Source organism: Podarcis erhardii, assembly GCF_964252035.2.
Source record: "Podarcis erhardii genome assembly, chromosome: 10".
Classification (NCBI taxonomy): Eukaryota; Metazoa; Chordata; class Lepidosauria; order Squamata; family Lacertidae; genus Podarcis; species Podarcis erhardii.
The window spans coordinates 14,459,948-14,477,457 of NC_138500.1; the positions used below are offsets into that span (position 1 = coordinate 14,459,948).

Sequence of the window (17,510 nt, forward strand, 5' to 3'; positions counted from 1 at the left end):
TGAAACTATCTGAGAACTGAAGCACAGACATCAATCAAAATTTGCACTTCTCCAAATTCCGTAATGCAGTTAAATAATGTACACAAAAATGCATATATCGGAACAAAATGCGCATTAAAATGCATATACTGTGCAAATAACATACAGATATGCACCCCATGGAGGATAATTTGTTCACAAAAATGACAGAAAACTGTGTGTATTAGGAGAAATGTTGGTAAACTTTCACAAGGGCTGCTTTTTAAATAATAATAATAATAATAATCACAAACTGATGTGGAGAACTGAACTTACTGAACTTAAGATCGGAGAAGAAACTGAGATAAACAAAAATAGACTTATATTATCTGGGACGATTTCTCAGGAAAGGGTGGAGAACTTCAGCTCCTTTGCAAGTTCCCTGAGCTGCCTCATTGCAACAGCTCCAAGCTATAGCCTTCCTGATTCCTGATCTCAGGAATTGGACAAGTTCCCTACAGCCTGCTGATACCTCTATCTGGCACACGGATCCCTGAACATTGGAAACAGAAGGAATAATGTTCCAGCAGCAGAGGAGGAAGAAAGCAACTTGATGCGAGACACTGCAAAAAGACAATCCAAGCAGCTGAAGGCACTATCGTAATGTAAGTCCCTGTTTTCAGAAATGCCAGCTTTCGTATTTGAAACCCTAAAAGTGGAGCGCCATCTGGGGTGAGATATATGCTGCAGATAGCATGGTGGCATTTCCTGGCAACATCATACAAATAAATATTCAAGTCTGGTTCTGCTCAACCCCTTATTCAATGCCTTGGGTACTACATACAAATAGCCAGAGGCCTGACACACTGGTTAGCTCAGCTGGTTAGAGCTTGGTGCTAATAACACCAAGGTCATGGGTTTGATTCCCGTATGGGTGCATATTCCTGCATTGCAAGGAACTGAACTAATAATAATAATAATAATAATAATAATAATAATCATCTATTTATACCCCACCTATCTGGCTGGATTTCCCCAGCCACTCTGGGCGGCTCCCAACAGAATTAAAAGCACAATAAAACATCAAACATGAAAAACTTCCCTAAACAGGGCTGCCTTCAGATGTCTTCTAGAAGTCAGATAGTTGTTCATTTCCTTGACATCTGATGGGAAGGCGTTCCATAATTCACGAGGTCCCTTTCAATTCTATGAGTCTACAATTACCTCTGGGAGCATTCAAGGCTCCCAGAGAACATGCAGCCTTATTCAGACCCATGAGGAGGTACTGGGTGAAGAAACTCCACACAGGGACTACATCTTAAGCCTTGAAAAATTGTACAGGGGCCTTTAAAGATACACAACACAGTCATACAAACCACAGTGGCCATATGCATAGACCCAACGATGGAAGTGTACTTCAGTGTTAACAGCATCTGTTTCACATGTAGAAGGTTTCAGTTTCAATCTGTGGCAGGGCTGGTAATGTCCCCAACCCAAAGCCCTGGATAGCTACTGCGAGTCAGTGAAGTCAACACTGAGTTAGATGGACCAGTGGTCTGACTCTCTAAAAAGCTTACAAAATAACGATTTTCACCACATCACACCGGGACATGTGCTTCAGCACATGGCTGCATGGGAGCTACTGAATCAATCAACTCCTTTGTTAACCAAATTCACTGTGCATTCCAAGATGTTTCATGGCATCCATGAGTCTATTTGAATATGACTGGTTAATGACCAAGTTTCACATTATTTCTAGCAGGAAAACGTACAAGCCCTGTGCCCTGCACACCCTTCAAGCTGATTGCTTGTTGGTCACCAGTTGTTTGAAGCCGTCCAAAGAATGAGAAGTCTCATACAGAGCCCTGAGCTTTTGGGGGAATGGCAGGATAGAAATGCGCTTAATAAAACAAATAGATGCTCAAATAAATAATCTCAATTCTCTTGTTGATGATTTCCAGATTTCTTGGGTTCATTGTGCAGAAACAAAGACTGATCTTGTAGTAGACTTGTGTCCTACTCAATAATTGAGCAACTCTGTCTTCTTACACAATGAGGCCACGATCTGGAAATTACATCACAATAGGTCATTTTCTTCTTTTTTTAAAAAAGGAAAAAAAAGAGAGAGAGCTGAAGGCTTTATTTCAATTCTGCCTGATTTCCAAATCTCTGTGAGCCTGTTCCAGTCAATTCATTTCCCCCCAGCCCCGCCCACTAATATTTCGAACACAGATCCATCATGACTAAGTCAGTACAAAATTGTGGCTTCCATCTACAGTAAAGGAGAACATCTGGTGAGAAAGCACAGCCCATCAGCCACAAGATCTCCCAACGGGCAACGCTTAAAAAAAATGAACTACTAGAGCCTTTGGTTTGTGAGTCTCTGGAGGGGGGGGGGAGAAATGGTGAAAACTTTCACTCGTTTAAACTCCCTCAGGCCAAAGCAGCTATATCTGAAGAGTACCATCCACCCCCATCCCACCAACACAGGCCTCCAGGAAGCAGAGAAATATGTCTTGCAATAAAACCATTTCCAAAATGTTCTCCCATTTCCAAGAGATTGCTGTTCTTTGCCATTCTGAACTCTTAATTGTTCCTTGCTTCCCATGGAGCTGTTCCTGCTAACAGCAGCCCAGATCTATTGGCATGAAAGCATGTAGTGGTTGTCCACATGCCACAAAGCAAGTTCTGCTCCAAAAGGGGTATGGGGTCCAAATGTCTCTCCCCTTACCTGGGGACTTAAGGGAAGCTGTGAGAGGAGGGGGTGTTACTGGGTTGCTTTATTATGTATTTTGTGTTTTTATCTTGTATTTCTATGCTGTAAACCGCGATGTGATCTATGGATGAAGGGCAGTATGCTAATTTAATAAGCTACAACGAAAGGACTGGACAGGGTTTTATGGTTGGTAGAAGAAGCCAAGGGGACGCGGGTAGCGCTGTAGGTTAAACCACAGAGCCTAGGACTTGCCGATCATAAGGTTGGCGGTTCGAATCCCCACGACGGGGTGAGCTCCCGTTGCTCAGTCCCTGCTCCTGCCAACCTAGCAGTTTGAAAGAATGAAGTGCAAGTAGATAAATAGGTACCGCTCCGGCAGGAAGGTAAACGGCGTTTCTGTGCGCTGCTCTGGTTTCGCCAGAAGCGGCTTAGTCATGCTGGCCACATGACCCAGAAGCTGTACGCCAGCTCCCTCGGCCAATAAAGCGAGATGAGTACTGCAACCCCCGAGTCAGCCACAACTGGACCAAATGATCAGGGGTCCCTTTACCTTTACAAGAAGCCAAAGGTATGGATTTCATTATTTCCCTTGGATTTCACCAGGAGAGACTACAAGACAGGACCTCCAAAGAGCTTCCCAATGATGCAAAAGATGCAATTGGAACTGGTCCTCCAGGTCTATCTAGTCCTCCATATCCTCTCCATGTTACACCACCTCCTGGATCTGCTTCACCCCCCAAGTGCTTTTGCCTGGCTAGAATGTGCCCTTAATGCCTCTCGCCTGTCTGGATGGAGGATCGAGAGGGGCGTTTGAGTGTGTTTGGGAATCAACCTACTGTGCAATGGTGAAATTTACATCCATTACTCCACCCACTCTGGCCTCTGGCTCTGCCCACCACTGCCACCTGGTTATCGGGATGTTGTCCACAACACTTGGCTGAAAAGGGTTCCTTGCTAGGGCCAATGATTCCTCATGGACATGCTCCTCAAAGTGGGTATCTCCACAGTGTATCTAAGACGCAACCCTGGCAATTGCTTGTTGGCCCAGCACGAAATTATCAAGCTGCTTCCAACGACTATTCCTCAGGAAAAGCAACCCTTATCCTGCTATAAAAGTATAGTTCTAGCTAATGTGAAATGATTGATGGATTTCTTACTTCAATGTCATATCAGAGTGAAGCCTTTTTATGGCTTTATGAACTGACTGCAGCAATTATTGATCCTTTACAGCATTCATTTAAACCCAGCATCCTGCTACACTTACACAAACACACACAAACAGAGGGAGTCAGCAACAGCTTTCCATCAATGAGTAAAGGGCAAAGATTCAGACTGGTAGTAAATCTTGTAAGCCAAGCTTTGATGGGAATATATAAAGGCAGGCACAGATTTTTAAAGATGCGGGGATGTGCGTTAGAAAACTGGAGCGCAATGAAATAACAGGCACCAAAGTGTAAATGAATGTCAGGTCAGAATGAAGCACCTTCGTAAATCCCTAAACACCACTATGCTCCATGTATCAGTGAGCACACTGCTGCTACAAGCCCTGTTCCAATTATAATAGTGGTAGATATTGCTTTTACTGGGTCCAATATACCCAACAAATGTGGACACAATGAGGGCAAAGGGATTTGGCTCGCGGGACTGTGCCTGCTTGATTTGGTGTGCCAAAATACCGTATTTTTCGCTCTATAAGATGCACCAGACCACAAGACGCACCTAGTTTTTGGAGGAGGAAAACAAGAAAAAAAATATTCTGACTTTCAGAAGCCAGAACAGCAAGAGGGATTGCTGCGCAGTGAAAGCAGCAATCCCTCTTGCTGTTCTGGCTTCTGGGATAGCTGCGCAGCCTGCATTCACTCCATAAGACACACACACATTTCCCCTTACTTTTTAGGAGGGGAAAAAGTGAGTCTTATAGAGCAAAAAATACGGTAATGGTTTTGCAGAGGGAAAGACATGCATTTAAACACAACCGAACCTCACAACCCATACTTATTGGGGGGCTTCAACCAATCCCATTCAATCCCCATGATACCTTTTAAAAAATCAACTTTGTCAAATTGTCATATCGAACTAACCTGATTGGCACATCCCAGATTAATTTGCAGACCAGAATTGAGCTATCCAACAGTGTTTACACTTCCAGTACCTCCTCTGCTGGAAGCAGTATGCTTCTGAATTCCAGTTTATCAATGCATTCTTAAAATGCATGTTTGGGAGAAAATACCTTTAGAAATGTGTGATTAAAATGAGAATCTTCGTGCAACTTTTGCAAGCTGCACAGAGGACTCCTGCTCTGACCCAGTAAAATCTGTCTTTTTCCAAAGTACCTGTTTTTTGTTTGGCCTCGCTTCCTGCTCTGATTTTGCCCATGAGCACCAAACTGCCCGTCACCTGGAAGCGCTCTTGGTGAGCCTCTTTAGCAAACAGGACAGCTATGAAAAGGAATTCCAGCCAGCAAGCCCGCATTTCCTGCCTTTTAGGCCCGTAATGCAAACCATTCATACAAAATCTCTCAAATCAAAAGACAGGACCAAATGAAAACCACATTACTAATATTTCCCCTTTCTGTTTCCTCTTTCTGTACTTTCACCTAAAAAAACACACACAACCCCCCCCCCATGGGACTTTTCAGTAACAATATTCTTCTTAATGCCAACTTACAATCCATTTCCACAGAACAGTAACATTGAAGTGAAAGCATAAAACTATATTGTTTACAATAATTTGAATTATGTTCACACACACACACAACTCACTGCCAAATCTCTGTTCAATTTGTTGGATCAGTTTTGAGGGTTGCAATCAATTTAGATTTTCAATGTGGAGTTCAAGAAGCAAATAAAGAAACATGCTTTTAAATACAGTGGACACTCGGGTTGCGAACGTGATCCGTGCGGGAGGCACATTCACAACCCACAGAATTCGCAACCCGCAGCGCCGCATCTGCGCACGTGCGGGTCGTGATTTGGCGCTTCTGCGCATGCGCAAAGCACGATTTAGAACTTCTGCGCATGTGCGAGCGCCGAAACCTGGAAGTAACCCATTCTGGCACTTCCGGGTTCGGCGCGGTGCGCAAGCCAAAAACGCACAACCTGATGCACCTGTAACCCAAGGTATGGCTGTACTTATTTACAAAGCTTGAGGAGATGGTACTATTTATTTACGGGGCCAGTTCAAGATATTTTGCTGCCTGAGGCAAAGGAGAAAATGGTACCCTCCCCCAAGGCAGATAGAAAAGCAAATTGAACTTGTGTCAATACTAGTGAGAGTGTTTTCCCATCCCATTGAGGAGAGAAGGCTAGCGTAGAGGGTAGTTCTGCCTCGGTAAGGCGTCCCAGATTCTAGGAGCAGCCACCGAGAACCCTTAATGATACAATTTCATGAAATGCAGACCTTCATAGAATGGTGTCCTTTGGAAGACAAACAATTCAGGGCATGCCTGGAAACAAATGAGTTCACAACGGTCCTTAAATCAAAGAGGATCTGGAAATAGAGAACCTGGCAACTGGCAATGTACAAGAACAGCTCCGGAAAGTAGGAATGCTGGGCATTTGCCAGGGCCCCAAGAGCAGTAAAGGACCCTGTGCCCTGATGGAGCTATGATTCCTACTATTAACAGAATATTCAAGGAGATCAGCCTAAAAAAGCATTCTTGATTTTCTTGTCCCTTCTCTTCCAGCTTTAGTGGGTTCTCTGATAGCCCCGGAAATTCTGGGGCCAGCGGTCGTCCAAAGACTCATAAAACTTTAGTGTTGGAAGGGATCATGATTGCTCATGAGGCTCATGTTCAACTGACTGAGATACCCCTCCCAGCAAAATAGATGGGGTACAGATAATATTAGTGAACAGAAGAGCCAATCAACATGGTTAGCAATTGCAATATATACCAAGCCACTTTAGAAAGATCTTTGACGAGGGAGGATTCAAACATGCAATCTCATCGCCAGCATGAGGCTGCAGACTGTGTGCTTCATTCCTTGGCTGAAGAGTTTGCATCAACAAGAACATTTGGGACATTAAGAGAGTAGCTCCACCATCCACCATGTATGGAAGAGACTTACGGATTAGGCAGGGTTCTCTTAATTAAAACACAGACATACACATGCACATACCTTGCTAAATCCCGAATGCAGCAATGGCTGATATATCAAGGTATAATGCAACGACGAGTTTAACGTCAAGGCAAAAAAAAAACCTGCGACGGTGCCAAATAAAAAAGAGCTAATAATCAAAATGCAATTTTATGGAGGCCTCTCGCATGGCCAATTGGTATGAAAGCCAAGTATCTGTCTCAGTCCCTATGCGTGTGGAAGAACCTGATGTTGGAATGCAGCTATCTTCTGAGACCACGATGGTCTCGCTACAGCCTCTTAATGTAATCAAGATGATGAAGGAATGTTTACTTGACTCTCTTTTGCCAGGGAACCTGGAGGTAAGTCAGTAGGAAAAGGAACCATTTGAAAAATCCAAGCAACACGGCAGATAATAAGAGCTTGATCTGTCTTGACAACTTTAAGAACTGCAATTGCAGATCTCCTTTTTCCAAAGTTTATTATTTCAGGTGGTTTAAAATGCAAACATAGGTAAAAGAGGTCCTTGCTTTTTTTTTTACATTTTACAGAAAAGACATTTGATTTAACTCTAAAAGTAGTACTAAGCAGATCCCAACAATTTAGGGACGACCCCAATTTTTTCAATGTCTTTTCTTTTAAATGGATCTGCTGTATGGGTAGGGTAGGGCACCCTCCCCCCAAAATTCACACAGCTCTTTTCCCTTGAAAACAAGCAATTATAAAAAAACTTGCTACCACCAATAAGTTTCTGGGATTGAATCAAAACACCTTACCCCTCCTTACTACTTTCCCTCTCTTCATCTAAAACAGGGGTCAGCAACCTTTTTCAGCCATGGGCCAGTCCTCCGTCCCTCAGACCATGTGGTGGGCTGGACTATATGGGGGATGGGTCTGGAAATGAACAAATTCCTATGTCCCACAAATAACCCAGATATGCATTTTAAATAAAAGGACACATTCTACTCATGTAAAAGCACCAGGCAGGCCCCACAAATAACCCAAAGATGCATTTTAAATAAAAGGACACATTCTACTCATGTAAAAACACACTGATTCCCAGTCCGTCCGAGGGCCGGATTGAGAAGGCGATTGGACTGCATCTGGTCTTAGGTTGCGTACCCCTGATCTAAAACATGGAGCATGGTCCTTAGAGCTCCACAGCTGGAATTAACTTTTGAGCAATCATCAGAGCTTAGAGCTGCCCCTTGAGACAAGCTTTGCGGGAGAATTACCCGCAATCTGCTCACCTTCGCTGCAATTCCTCATATGACTGCACTGATGGTTAAAACAAGTGGACGAGTTATTAAACCCAGATCAGTTCTCCGTATGAAAAAGAAGCATTTCCCCAAAGCTCTCAATCAACACTTTGCGGCTGTTCAAGAGAATCGAAACCTGCACACAAGTAGCTTTTTCAAGCCTTCTTTTTTCCCCTCACGAGATACAGCGGATCGATAAGCAAGATTCCGCCCCCCACTGCTCCCTGTGATGTGATTCTGTGCATTTAGATGAACAAAAAAACTCATTCAATTGTTTTAGACTGCAAGAGGCGGCGTCAATTACTACCCACACAAGAAGCACACTCCAGAACAGGGTGGAAAAATACCAAGCAAAATAAATAAATAAATAAAAAATCGTCGTTTTCTACAGTATATTTTGGAGGCTCATTTGCCCCCAGTGGTGGCTGGTGCCCATTGGTCCATGTAGGGTTGAAAACAGTAAGCACCGACTAGAGCCAACTAGTTCTAATTTTCTCCCTATCCTTCTCCCTGCTGAGTTCCTTAGCCTAAGTATTGACAATGTATGACTTAGAGGAAGATAAAAAAATTCCTTCCAGTAGCACCTAACTCAGTTGGTCTTTAAGGTGCTACTGGAAGGAATTTTTTTATTTTGTTTTGACCATGGCAGACCAACACGGCTACCTATCTGTTATTAGAGGAAGATGATAGGCAGTGCCACCCCCTGAACTGGTTGGAACTAAGAAGGCAGTCAGGTGGGGGTTAGCTAGAGGTTATCTCGGGGTTGGCACGCTGGGGGTACAGGTCGTCCAAAAAGCACCCACTAGACTATGGAGTGTGTGACACATATCTGTGTGGCGATGAGACACCGCTGTTGCGAGAGAAACTGCCCATTCTTCTCGTGCCGTGGCACAAAAGTGTGCAAATTTTTCTGCCTTTCCTCCTCACTTTGCCCTCACTCTGGATGCTTCAACTACTCAGGACACATAATATGTAGTGATTTCTAAAGTGCCTAGTGTGGTAAATTGATATTTTTTGGGGGGGGGGGAGGAGAAACAGCTGCTTGACAAGGGTACAAGGGACCCTAGGGATGCCTCTGGGGTTAAATATATTAACACTACAATTTAACTAGAGAAGTATGTGTGGAAGGGAAATATAAATTATTAAATATATAAATTATTAAATATTCCTATCACTTCACTCCAGTATACCTGAAGGAGCGTCTCCACCCCCATCGTTCTGCCCAGACACTGAGGTCCAGCACCGAGGGCCTTCTGGCAGTTCCCTCACTGCGAGAAGCCAAGTTACAGGGCCTTCCCAGTAGTGGCACCCGCCCTGCGGAACGCCCTCCCACCAGATGTCAAAGAGAACAATAACTACCAGACTTTTAGAAGACATCTGAAGGCAGCCCTGTTTAGGGAAGCTTTTAATGTTTGGACTACTGTATTTTAATAATTTGTTGGAAGCTGCCCAGAGTGGCTGGGGAAACCCAGCCAGATGGGTGGGGTATAAATAAATTATTATTATTATTATTATTATTATTATTATTATTATTAGCCTGTTTTTCAGAGTCCGCTCACCTGCATTTTTCTCCTGTGTACTGTAATGGCTGGTCTGCACCATTTCTGACACCCCAGTAGGGCCACTTTAATAAAACTGCTCCACGAGATGGCTGATATTGCCAAGTGGCTGAGTCCAAGTGCTAGCAAGATCCAGCCCTCAAAGGGCAGAGAGATGGCAAATAATGGGAACAGATGGTAAACCGACCGGCAGGCAGCAGAGAAGATGGCTTGCTTGCCATCTGTTTGGACATGTAGAGAGACAGCCCCATAGCTTCCTTCGGCAAGTTGCCCCACTTTGACCAGAGCTCAGCAGACGACATAGTTGCACAGCAGAGACTCATAGAACTGTAGAGTTGGATGGGACCCCAAGGATCATCTATTCCAACCCCCTGCAATGCAGGAATCACAGCTAAAGCACACCTGATAGGTGGCCATCCAACCTCTGCTTAAAAACCTCCAAGGAAGGAGAGCCCACCACCTTCCACTGTCAATTTGCTCTTGCCATCAAAAAGTTATTCTGAATGTTTAGTTGGAATCTCCTTGTCATTTGAATCCATTGGTTTGGGCTTCACCCTAGGAAGCAGCAGAAAGCAAGCTTGCTCCATCTTCCAGCAGGAAGAAACATGGGATCATCAGCCCCCCTGATCAGAACAACTCTGTTTTTGTTGCATCCAGGTGTCAACTGCCCGCAAGTCCCTCTTGCAGAGGGAGAGTGCCAGTGTGATGTAGTGGTTAAGAGCGGTAGACTCGTAATCTGGTGAACCAGGTTCGTGTCTCTGCTCCTCCACATGCAGCTGCTGGGTGACCTTGGGCGAGTCACACTTCTCTGAAGTCTCTCAGCCCCACTCACCTCACAGTGTTTGTTGTGGGGGAGGAAGGGAAAGGAGATTGTTAGCCGCTTTGAGACTCCTTAGGGTAGTGATAAAGCGGGATGTCAAATCCAAACTCCTCTTCTTCTCTGAACAGACTTTGTGGTGGTGCAGTAAAGCAGAGTTTTGAATGAAGCAGAATTCCTAATTGACTCCAGGTCTTCCTGCTCAAACCCTGGGAAGCCTTGCATGTAGTAAGCTACTGATCTGGTGCTCCTCGCGCACACTGAATGTTTTTCCCCCCCTGCCAGGCTATTGAGAACCTTATACAAGAAAACTTTCCAATCAACTAAGTAAGCCGCTCCACAAGTATGGCTTACCACATGGTAAATGCCACCAAGTTACAGATCTGAAGAAGCCTCCACCCAACAGGTGTTAACACAGTAAGTGGTAGCTCAGTGGGTCACTTTAGATGTAAAGTTCCTGGCTTAATGAACCATAACTCTGATGCTTCCGTTCCCCACAGATTGCCAGTGTTTTGATTCTGGTTTGCTTAAACTTCAGCTCCTCCAATATATCTGAATCAGGGAGCTGTGGGAAGACGCTGGTTTAATCGTTAGGATCTTAAACTATGCAACAAACCAATGCCTTTTTCTGGGTTTAAAAATCTGGTTCGTCAACCAGCATTAAACACCCCAATGTGTGGTAGCACTGGGGTTAGGACATGGTGGGAGCAGCAAAGGAGGTTGAAGGAAGTTGGGGATGTTGCATCCAAAAAAGGACCCCGTGCTTGCCTGTCTTCTCCTGGTATATAAAACAAAAACTCCACTCCTTTGAGCACATATGCCCCAACACTCTTGCTGGCAAGAGTGATGCAATCTCCACCACAGAGCTAAGAAAGCTCAGGTAATAGATGAAGCTTAATGGAGCCAGGAGCAACTTTTATGAACCAACTTCGCACAGGGATTTTTTTAAAAAAGAAGTCAACATTCTTAGATGTTTACAGCAATATTTTAAGGGGGGATGATGAATACTTGGGATTTTTGCATTTGTACTAATGCCACAAATGTGCAATTATATTCCGCAAAGGATAATTGAGTCTGTCATGCTGAGTTTTAACCAAAGGTCTGCATGCAAAGTAACATCCTTTGAAGAATAACCATATGCAGTAAATTTATTAATTTTTTACGATTCAACCACTACCAAAACCCCAACAGCCTCTGCTGTGTAACACAGTTTTCAGAATTTCTCAGGAACACATAAGCCACGAATTCACCGGCACCAGCTAACAAATTATTCATTGCTTAAATGTAGACATATATAAATGTGCAACTCACACTACCCCTAATATTTAGGCTGGGGTTCCTTTCCAAAGGCTACCCCACCAAATCTAAAACTATTACACTATTTGCTGACTCTCTGCAACTCTCTTCAGATCTTGCCTTGCAAATTTGCTATGTGCTGTGATGAACATGATCTTTCTCAGCAACCAAGGCATCTGGCTTCTACAGCTCTAAGAGAAGCACCAACTGCAATTCTGAAGCCAAAACCTTAATAACAAGCTTGAGAGAAACGACAGGCAATGCCCACCAGTTTCCTAGAACCGTAAGAACAATAACTGGCAGCTCTTTGTGCCGTTATCACCAAGAGATGAATTATAAAGAGAAGCCCACAGTACCTGATCAGTAACAGGGATAGACTCCCACCGCCGCTTCAACAAGAGCAAAGGTCGCCGCTTCATGATTCCCAGTTTTGCTCAAGAAGGCTCTTCCTCAGAATAATTTCAAACCAGCAGCAAAAAATATTATTCCCGATCCTTACGTTGCATCGCTCAAGTCGACTTCAAGGATCCCAAAGTTTTGTGTTTGCAAAGGTGTTGCAAGGAAGCCGTGGGAGAAATGGTGGATTTGTTTGTTTGTTTGGTCCAAACTCTTCCCAGTTTTGCATGCCTTGATCTCTCTATATGAAGCAGCCACAGGAGAGATAGTGGGGTGGAGGGGGGAAAAAACAACCCAGCAGCATTCAATGATGAATTACCTCATAGACGCATGAAGTAGGTAGACAACACCACCAGACACACTCAATCTGAAAATAGCTGTTGCTTAGGAACTGGAAGGGTAAATTGCAGCACCTCAGCTATATATAATTGAGAGCTTTTACATTTAATGTGAATTAAAACACACCGGATCAGTGCGCCTGCCTGCCTGCCTCCCTCCCTCCTTCCCTCCCTCTCTCTCTCTCTATATGAGCATCATCTCATGGAAGTCTGCAAAAGGAAGGACTGCCTGTTCCCTGAAGACCAGGGGTTATGCCTCAACACCCACTCAACAAACCAACAGCACCAGAACTGTATCAGCAGCTAAATCCTGTCCATATGGCATCCTCAATAAACTGGCATCTTTTTTCTATCTCTCACTTTCCTTTAAAGAAAAAAAAAAGCAATGCTTTGCAAGTCCCCCACAGAAGGGGAAACGGCTTAGGAGTGGAGCATTACACAAAAGAACCAATGGAAAGGTGTACACTTTTGCAGGAAGCACACCTCTACAAGTGAAGATCTGTGCGCCTGCAAGAAAAGTGTGTGATGCAAAGTTTTAGATTTCCAACAGAGGCAGCCTTGCTGGCCAGAAGTCATAATGCTAATATCAGAGTGGAACTGTACAAATCTTTGGTGTGACCGCATTTGGAATACTGGGTATAGTTGTGGTTGTCTCACCTCAAAAAGTGGAAAAGGGACATGAAGCCACCTCCCCCCCCCCCACTCAGTGAGGAAAGGTTCCAGCATTTGGGACTTTTCAGTTTAGAGAAAAAAGCAAGAGGTGATATGATAGAAGTTTAGAAAATGATGCATGGCACTGAGAAAGTAGATAGAGAAAGGATTCTCTCGTAACACACTGGACCTTCAATGAAGCGGGATGATGGAAGATTCAGGGCATCTGAACAGGGCAGGTTCATCTATGGAACAATTGACAGTTGAGGTGGATGATGAAGTGGCTGCGCAATTGAGTCTTCTCGTGAACAAGTTCAACCCACATTGATCATGCTGTTACGAAAGGGTGGAGTAGAGTTGTGAATCGGGGAGTCAACAAAGCCAAAGAGGTCCAAACAGTTCTGCAGTAAACATTGGCCTATCCAAAGACACACAATATATCATCCATGAAATGCCAACTGGGTCTTAAGATCTGGCCCTTAGCCTTCCCCATGATTAAAAAAACTGGCACAGAAGGCTGCTTAGATCAGTAGCAGCAGAGGAAGAACAGCTGTTAGTGCTTAATTTCTCAGAAATGGCCCCACCAATCCTCTGGCCTCATACAACCTCCTTCAGCCTCTGAGACTCAAACTGGGCCCTGAGTATGACCAGGCCTTCTATATATATATAACATCAGGTGTCAAGTGTGCTCTTTAGGGCTCTTGAAGATACAGCTATGCCTTTCTATCCTGTGTAAGATACATCTGCTCCTCAAAGTCCTGGCTGGTGCCCAACCTGCAAACCAAGCTTCAAGCAACACTAGCCAAAGTCTCAGCTTGAGCTTAAGACCAGACTACCAGCATCTCAGCAAACTCCCCAGAAAAAGAGTAAGCTCTGTTTTTCCAATACCTGTTATCACAGTCAGTCCAGAGAGCCAGATCCTGAGAGTGATGAGAAAGTTGATTTATGCCACTGGTCCTCACCTAAGCAGTTCCTGACCCATATATGGGTAACAATTAGGGATTGGAGAATCTGTCCATTTTGGTTTCTTGCATTTTATCTCTCTCTCTCCCTTTTCTTTGTCTCGAGGTCAGTTCACATTAATTTGCAATTCCTCCCCCGTTTTTAAAGTCACATGAAATTTCATCAGCATTTAAGCCCACATCTTTACATGCAATCATGCCTAACATATGCACTTTTGCAGACTAATTTCCCTAATATAATTGTGAATATGCCATTTTCACAAACACATTCATTTTAATACACACTCTCTGTTTTATGTACTTTTCTGTACACATTATATGACTGGAGAACTGCTTAGCAAAATTCAGAGAAGTGCGAATTTTGGAGAATGGCTGTCTTTCTGTTCCCTTGTTGTTTTCGAAAGTGCAAAATAGGTAAATTGGCCTTTAAATGCAAACTGGATGAGATTGTTCTTTCTTCAAAGAAGAGTTGAAGAAAGGCTGATAGAGGCCAACAAATGGAAACCCAAAGGATAAAGATGACATACATGCTATAAGTGAGTCTCACATTCTGGGTTGGAGGTAAAGGTCCTATGTCTCAAAAAGCTGAAGACCACAGGTCTAATTTCATGGTAGATTAACCCATCCTTGTGAAGTCCGAATTATTTCTCCTTGGGCACATCTTCAAGATTACTTAAATCTTTAACTTAATACTCAAAATTATTTAATATAGGTGATATATCCTATGAAACATATTAACTCAAGAGACAAATTTCCCGCTTGTTTTGGTTTGAGGAAGAAGATTTCAACAGTACGACCATTCTGCAATCCATGGTAAATCTCACAGCAGTCAGCATCATGGGGGAAAGTTCAGAAAATGGAAGAACTCAACACCTCTCTCTCTTCTCTTCCCTTCCTCCCTTCCTGACTCTCCCATCAACACTTCTTTCCATTTTCCTCTGCTCTCCTCCTTGAGGGCTTCTCCTTCCATAAGTACTGGGGTTATTCTTTTAAAACAACCAAGTTCATTTCAACTTTACAAACCTGAGGAGTTTTTCACTGATCACGAAACAGACAAGCATAACATTAGTCTTTATAGTACAGTGGTGCCCCGCAAGACAAACGCCTCACAAGACAGAAAACCGGCTAGACGAAAGGGTTTTCCGTTTTGGAGGCGCTTCGCAAAACGAATTTCCCTATGGGCTTGCTTCGCAAGACGAAAATGTCTTGCGAGTTCCTGCGGGGTTTTTTCCCTTCCCCCCCCCTTTTTCTAAGCCGCTAAGCCGCTTATCAGCTGATCCGCTAAGCTGCTAAAAGCCGCTAAGCTGCTAATAGCGCTAATCCGCTAAGCCGTCAATGGGCTTGCTTCGCAAGACGAAAAAACCGCTAGACGAAGAGAATCGCGGAACGGATTCTTTTCGTCTTGCGAGGCACCACTGTACTCTTTATTTTATTTTAAAAACTAAACCTAGCAACTCTTCAATCACATAGTAGTTGGAGATGGACCACACTTTTTTATATGCAGATGATTCAAATAAATATGGAATTGGCAACCTGATTGTGTGACAAATCCCCCAAATCTGTTGCGTTTCCATGGCAGCAAAGCCAAACAAATAAATACAAATAAAATAAAAGCACACAGTATGTCGGCGTTATAATTCAGCTCAGTGTTGTGGCCGAAAATATGTTTATATTTCCTTGGGAATAAGCTTCCATTCTTCAGCTCTCATTCCTAGTGTCTGTCCTTTCAAAAACTAATCAAGGTATGCAGAAAACAAGGAGAAGCTGGTTCAACAATTGGGCAATATGTCCTGTTCCCACTCTCCCAGTGGCCAAAGTATAATAGATTCTCTCTCTCTTTCTCTCTCTTCCATCTTGTGTTAACCAGATGTCTCAAAGGTCTTGTGCTGTTCTATAGCCATTCTCTCGCCCTTCTCTATATGTTGCTCTTTCACTTGACACTTGCCAATTCTCCACTGTGGGCTACCACTTCTTTCCCCTAAGAGCCCCTCGCTCTTGTAACACCCATTCATGTGACTTCTAACTCTTCCTTTGCTTTTACATTAAAATACTTTCTTTAAAACATACATGTCTTCTGGTCACGTGCAAAAACAAAGCAATTTCGGAAGACACCGACGGATATTATACAAGAAAATGGAATGTACTACTTTTTAATGAACCTACATATATATATATATATATATATATATATAGGGTGAAAATGAATTCATAAATAAGCAATAGCGCCTTGTATCCCATGGTAGTCCTACTCAGAGTAGACCCAGTGAAGTTAATAGACACAACTACCGGTAACTTAAGATTCATTAATGCCAAGTATAACTTAGTTGGGCAGAACCCGTTATCCATATCTGTCTGTATTATAGGACTAACAGCCCAGTCCTATGGATGTTAATACAATGGTCCCAGTGAGTTCAACAGGACTTAGTCCCAAGTAAGCATTTTTAGGATTACAGCCTTACAGCACAATCCTAATCATGTATATTCAGAAGTAATCCCATTGAATTCAATGGTGCCGGCTCCCCAGGAAGGCTGGGCTAGGGTTGCACAGCACAAACATATGCTAATATTGCAAAGCAACACTCAAATGCAACAGCAGATGTCACCAAGAAGTCAACAGCCTTAAACAATTGAAACATTCGTGATGACACTTCGTTATTGATTAATTAAAAGCATGTGGTTCTAGCTCCTCAGACTAAAAATGTAAAAGCCCCACTGTTTTCACCAAGAGACGCATGAGAAACATACACAGTATTTCCGATATAAATTAGAGGGATGCAAAGCAAATACGCAAAAACCCGCCATCTAAAGGCTTAAAGATGGCCACGCTTAAAAAGCTTTGAAATTATTCCATTCAAATAAATTTAAACTGGTAATTTGACACCATGTATATAGCTTTGAGGAGAAGTCTAACCAGCTGATTGGCCAATAGTTAGTAGATAATTCATCCCTGTATCCTTTCTTATACACATTGGGAAAATGACAGTCATTTTCCATGCAGAGGACATTTGGTCTGTGTTGTTTATGGTGGTAAATAAATATCCAGTCATGGATAGGTATTCACCATTCTATATATTCCTTGTAGAGCTCAAGTGGAACTACAGTCATACCTCGGGTTACAGGTGCTTCGGGTTGTGCGATTTCGGGTTGTGCACCGTGCTGAACCCAGAAGTACCGGAACGGGTTACTTCCGGGTTTTGGTGCTTGCTCATACGCAGAAGTGCTAAACTGCGTTTGCACACGCGCAGAAGCGCCAAATCTCAACCTGTGCGTGCGCAGCTGTGGCGCTGCGGACGCTGTGGGTTGTGAACAAGCTTCCCGCATGGATCACGTTCGCAACCCGAGCGTCCACTGTATATATTCTGCAGGAGCTTTATCTGATTTCAGGAAGGAAATAAGGACCGATATCTCATTACAGGTCACCATTCAGATAGGTTTGAGAAATCCCTACACACTGCTGGTACGTTTGATTACCCAGATTGACC

At 43.5% G+C, this 17,510-nt stretch overlaps 1 protein-coding gene across 2 annotated transcripts in view; it reads right to left on the reverse strand.

Annotated features, from left to right (window-relative positions):
- Window positions 1–17,510, reverse strand: part of PDE3A (phosphodiesterase 3A) — a 262,280-nt gene that overhangs the window by 62,446 nt on the left and 182,324 nt on the right. The gene's annotated exons all lie outside the window — the stretch shown is intronic.